Source organism: Trichomycterus rosablanca, chromosome 14 (assembly GCF_030014385.1).
Source record: "Trichomycterus rosablanca isolate fTriRos1 chromosome 14, fTriRos1.hap1, whole genome shotgun sequence".
Classification (NCBI taxonomy): Eukaryota; Metazoa; Chordata; class Actinopteri; order Siluriformes; family Trichomycteridae; genus Trichomycterus; species Trichomycterus rosablanca.
Window position 1 is genome coordinate 18,727,961 of NC_086001.1, and position 6,520 is coordinate 18,734,480.

Below are 6,520 nucleotides of genomic sequence, written 5' to 3' on the forward strand. Positions count from 1 at the left end.
AACCATAGTCACCTGTATTCCGGGGGCCAGGGCGCCCGACATCAGAGCAAACCTGAAAGTGCTGGCTAATGCTAATCGTAGATTTTCGAAGATTGTTATCCACGTTGGCACTAATGATGTTCGTTTACGGCAGTCTGAGGTTACTAAGAGTAATGTTAAAGAGGTGTGTGAGTTAGCTAGGTCGATGTCTGAGGCAGTAGTGTGCTCTGGCCCCTTACCGATTCGACCCAGTGGCGAAACCTACAGCAGGTTGTTGTCGCTGAACCGCTGGATGTCTAAATGGTGCTCAGAAAACTGCATTGATTTTGTAGATAACTGGTCCACCTTTGAGGGAAGGCCTGGTCTTTTGAAGCGGGATGGTGTCCACCCCACGTGGGAGGGTGCTGCTCGCATTTCTTGCAGCATAGGTGACAGGCTTTACCACCGCGTTAGTGTAGCGGCAGATAGTGGTAAATGACTATCCAGAGCCAAGACCAGGCAGCAGACTAACAGGCCTAACCAACTGTCTGCGAGTCGCCATCGGACGTCACCCGGAATCCTTAGGTCACAAACCATTGAGACTGTGTCTGTTTACCGTGGCAGGTGTAAGCCAAAACAAAATAAAAAAGTATGTCATAATAACTTAATTAAAATTAATCTAAATGAGCATCATGAAAACCATAGTAAAGCTAAACTAAAGTTAGGACTTCTAAACATCAGGTCACTTGCATGCAAAACAGTAATTGTAAATGAAATAATTACAGATAATAGTCTTAGTGCACTTTGTTTAACTGAGACCTGGGCTAGACCTGATGAGTATCTAGGTTTAAATGAAGCATCTCCTCCGGGTTACAGTTATGAACATAAGCCACGTCTTAGTGGTCGTGGTGGAGGAATAGCCGCAATTTATGACAAGGACATAGGTCTCACTGTAAAATCAACTCCCATAACAAACTCGTTTGAAGTTCTTATCTCTGACATAACCAATAAATGTTCATCTGATAAAACTAGTATGTTTAAGCTGGTTACTGTTTATCGACCCCCTGGTCCTTACTCAGAATTTCTTAACGAATTTGCCGATTTTCTTTCTAAATTAGTTTTATCAACTAAGAAAGCTTTAATTGTTGGTGACTTTAACATTCATTATGAGGATAAATGTAATCCACTCAAAACTGCGTTTGATTCTATTTTAGAATCTTTAGGCATCACCCAAAATGTAACAGGACCCACTCACTGCTGTAAACATACCTTAGATTTAATACTTACTTATGGTATAAACATAGACAACCTGGAAATTGTACCACAGAATGACTTAATCTCTGATCACTCTCTACTAATTTATGAAGTGTCCCTGTCCAATAATATACAGCAACCGCATCGTTTTAAATGTAAGCGCACTATTACATCTGCAACTGCAGCAGCGTTCATAAACTGCCTACCAGAATTACCAAATATACCAGCATCAGAACCTAAAGAACTAGATCAGGCAACTCAAAACCTAGAGACTGTATTGCGCACAACCTTAGATAACGTAGCCCCACTCAAAACTAAACTGATTAGGGAGAAAAAACTTGCTCCTTGGTACAATGACCACACATGCGCACTTAAACAAGCAGCACGAAAATTAGAACGCAAGTGGCGTCACACTACACTGGAGGTGTATAAGATTGCTTGGAAAGATGCTCTAACTGAGTATAAACATGCACTTATAAAAGCTAAATCTTTATATTATTCATCCCTAATAGAGAAAAATAAAAACAATCCCAGATTCCTTTTTGAGACAGTGTCCAAATTAACTAAAAACGTTAATGAAACTGAATCTAATATACCGCCTGACTGTACCAGCGATGATTTTTTTTAAATTCTTTAATGACAAGATAGAAAAAATACGACTTCAGAGTCAGTGTGTCACCTGCCAATGTTAAGTATGGACTCACTCCGAGCAGCATTGGTGATAACAGTGGTGATAATAGTAACGAGTTAATCCAACTAAATTCCTTTAATCCAATCTCCCAAAATGAACTAACTGTGTTGATTAAATCATCGAAGTCATCATCGTGTATACTCGATCCTGTTCCAACTCGTCTACTTAAAGATTTACTCCCAGCTATTGTAGAGAGTGCGAGTCCTTTAACACCTACTGTATTTTCTAGCCTCTCCAGTAAAATGTTATGATCGACCGTATCAAACGCTGCGCTAAGATCTAATAGAACAAGAAAAGAGACACATTTATTATCAGAAGACATTAACAACTCGTTAACTACTCTAATTAATGCGGTTTCGGTACTATGGTTGGGTCTAAATCCTGATTGAAATTTTTCATGAATACAATTTTCATTCAAATAAGAACATAGCTGTTTGGAAACAACTTTTTCTAATATCTTTGAGACAAAAGGAAGGTTTGAAATTGGCCTATAATTAGCTAGTACATGTGGATCAAGATTAGGTTTTTTAATCAGGGGTTTAATAACAGCACTTTTAAACAATTTAGGTACATATCCAAGGCTAAGGGATGCATTGATTAATGTAAGCAGGGGCTCTACAATAGCTGGGAGTAAATCTTTAAGTAGACGAGTTGGAACAGGATCGAGTTTACACGATGATGACTTCGATGATTTAATCAACACAGTTAGTTCATTTTGGGAGATTGGATTAAAGGAATTTAGTTGGATTAACTCGTTACTGTTATCATCACTGTTCTCACCAATGCTGCTCAGAGTGAGTTCATACTTAACATTGGCAGGTGACACACTCTGACTCTGAAGTCGTATTTTTTCTATCTTGTCATTAAAGAATTTTAAAAAAACATCGCTGGTACAGTCAGGCGGTATATTAGATTCAGTTTCATTGGCGTTTTTAGTTAATTTGGACACTGTCTCAAAAAGGAATCTGGGATTGTTTTTATTTTTCTTTATTAGGGATGAATAATATAAAGATTTAGCTTTTATAAGTGCATGTTTATACTCAGTTAGAGCATCTTTCCAAGCAATCTTATACACCTCCAGTGTAGTGTGATGCCACTTGTGTTCTAATTTCCGTGCTGCTTGTTTAAGTGCGCATGTGTGGTCATTGTACCATGGAGCAAGTTTTTTCTCCCTAATCAGTTTAGTTTCGAGTGGGGCTACGTTATCTAAGGTTGCGCGCAATACAGTCTCTAGGTTTTGAGTTGCCTGATCTAGTTCTTTAGGTTCCGATGCTGATATATTTGGTAATTCTGGTAGGCAGTTTATGAACGCTGCTGCAGTTGCAGATGTAATAGTGCGCTTATATTTAAAACGATTTGGTTGCTGTACCTTATTGGACAGGGACACTTCATAAATTAGTAGAGAGTGATCAGAGATTAAGTCATTCTGTGGTACAATTTCCAGGTTGTCTATGTTTATACCATAAGTAAGTATTAAATCTAAGGTATGTTTACAGCGGTGAGTGGGTCCTGTTACATTTTGGGTGATGCCTAAAGATTCTAAAATAGAGTCAAACGCAGTTTTGAGTGGATTACATTTATCCTCATAATGGATATTAAAGTCACCAACAATTAAAGCTTTCTTAGTTGATAAAACTAATTTAGAAAGAAAATCGGCAAATTCGTTAAGAAATTCTGAGTAAGGACCAGGAGGTCGATAAACAGTAACCAGCTTAAACATACTAGTTTTATCAGATGAACCTTTATTGGTTATGTCAGAGATAAGAACTTCAAACGAGTTTGTTATGGGAGTTGATTTTACAGTGAGACCTACAGGTATGTCCTTGTCATAAATTGCGGCTATTCCTCCACCACGACCACTAAGACGTGGCTTATGTTCATAACTGTAACCCGGAGGAGATGCTTCATTTAAACCTAGATACTCATCAGGTCTAGCCCAGGTCTCAGTTAAACAAAGTGCACTAAGACTATTATCTGTAATTATTTCATTTACAATTACTGTTTTGCATGCAAGTGACCTGATGTTTAGAAGTCCTAACTTTAGTTTAGCTTTACTATGGTTTTCATGATGCTCATTTAGATTAATTTTAATTAAGTTATTATGACATACTTTTTTATTTTGTTTTGGCTTACACCTGCCACGGTAAACAGACACAGTCTCAATGGTTTGTGACCTAAGGATTCCGGGTGACGTCCGATGGCGACTCGCAGACAGTTGGTTAGGCCTGTTAGTCTGCTGCCTGGTCTTGGCCCTGGATAGTCATTTAACACTATCTGCTGCTACACTAACGCGGTGGTAAAGCCTGTCACCTATGCTGCAAGAAATGCGAGCAGCACCCTCCCACGTGGGGTGGACACCATCCCGCTTCAAAAGACCAGGCCTTCCCTCAAAGGTGGACCAATTATCTACAAAATCAATGCAGTTTTCTGAGCACCATTTAGACATCCAGCGGTTCAGCGACAACAACCTGCTGTAGGTTTCGCCACTGGGTCGAGTCGGTAAGGGGCCAGAGCACACTACTGCCTCAGACATCGACCTAGCTAGTGTACAGTATCTGTGTTAGTGTGTATGTAGTATAGGGTGTACAGTACCTGTGTGTTAGTGTGTGTGTAGTATAGCGTGTACAGTATCTGTGTGTTAGTGTGTGTGTAGTATAGGGTGTACAGTATCTGTGTGTTAGTGTGTGTGTGTGTGTGTGTGTGTGTAGTATAGCGTGTACAGTATATGTATGTTAGTGTGTGTGTAGTATAGGGTGTACAGTATCTGTGTGTTAGTGTGTGTGTAGTATAGGGTGTACAGTATCTGTGTGTTAGTGTGTGTGTGTGTAGTATAGGGTGTACAGTATCTGTATGTTAGTGTGTGTGTAGTATAGGGTGTAGAGTATCTGTATGTTAGTTTCTGTGTGTAGTATAGGGTGTTCAGTATCTGTGTGTTAGTGTGTGTGTGTGTAGTATAGGGTGTACAGTATCTGTATGTTAGTGTGTGTGTGTAGTATAGGGTGTACAGTATCCGTGTGTTAGTGTGTGTGTGTAGTATATGGTGTACAGTATCTGTGTTAGTGTGTATGTAGTATAAGCTGTACAGTATCTGTATGTAAGTGTGTGTGTAGTGATGAACACACACTTACAGTATCTGTATCTGTATCAGTATCTGGGAGTAGAGTATCTGTATGTTAGTGTCTGTGTGTAGTATAGGGTGTACAGTATCTGTGTGTTAGTGTGTGTGTGTGTGTGTGTAGTATTGGGTGTACAGTATCTATGTTAGTGTGTATGTAGTATAAGGTGTACAGTATCTGTATGTTAGTGTGTGTAGTAAAGGGTGTAAAGTATCTGTATGTTAGTGTCTGTGTGTAGTATGAGGTGTACAGTATTTGAGTGTTAGTGTGTGTGAAGTATAGGGTGTACAGTATCTGTATGTTAGTGTGTGTGTAGTATAGGGTATACAGTATCTGTATGTTAGTGCATGTATGTAGTATAGGGTGTACAGTATCTGTGTGTTAGTGTGTATTTAGTATAGGGTGTACAGTATCTGTATGTTAGTGTGTATGTAGTATAGGGTGTACAGTATCTGTTAGTGTGTGTAGTATAGGGTGTACAGTATCTGTGTGTTAGTGTGTGTGTGTGTAGTATAGGGTGTACAGTATCTGTGTGTTAGTGTGTGTGTGTGTGTAGTATAGGGTGTACAGTATCAGTGTGTTAGTGTGTATGTAGTATAGGGTGTACAGTATCTGTGTTAGTGTGTGTAGTATAGGGTGTACAGTATCTGTGTGTTAGTGTGTATGTAGTATAGGGTATACATTGTCTGTATGTTAGTGTGTGTATGTAGTATAGGGTGTACAGTATCTGTATGTTAGTGTGTATGTAGTATAGGGTGTACAGTATCTGTGTGTTAGTGTGTATGTAGTATAGGGTGTACAGTATCTGTGTGTTAGTGTGTGTGTAGTATAGGGTGTAGAGTATCTGTATGGTAGTGAGTGTGTGTGTGTAGTATAGGGTGTACAGTATCTGTGTGTTAGTGTGTGTGTAGTATAGGGTGTACAGTATCTGTGTGTTAATATGTGTGTGTGTGTAGTATAGGGTGTACAGTATCAGTGTGTTAGTGTGTGTGTAGTATAGGGTGTACAGTATCTGTGTGTTAGTGTGTGTGTAGTATAAGGTGTACAGTATCTGTGTGTTAGTGTGTGTGTGTGTGTGTGTGTAGTATAGGGTGTACAGTATCTGTATGTTAGTGTGTGTGTAGTATAGGGTGTACAGTATCTGTGTGTTAATGAGTGTGTGTACTAAAGGGTGTACAGCATTTGTGTGTTAGTGTGTGTGTGTGTGTGTAGTATAGGGTGTGTAGTATCTGTGTGTTAGTGTGTGTGTAGTATAGGGTGTACAGTATCTGTGTGTTAGTGTTTGTGTAGTATAGGATGTACAGTATCTGTGTGTTAGTGTGTGTGTAATATAGGTTGTACAGTACCTGTGTGTTAGTGTGTGTGAAGTATAGGGTGTACAGTATCTGTGTGTTAGTGTGTGTGTAGTATAGGGTGTACAGTACCTGTGTTAGTGTGTGTGTAGTATAGGGTGTACATTATCTCTGTGTTAGTGTGTGTGTGTGTGTAGTATAGGGTGTAC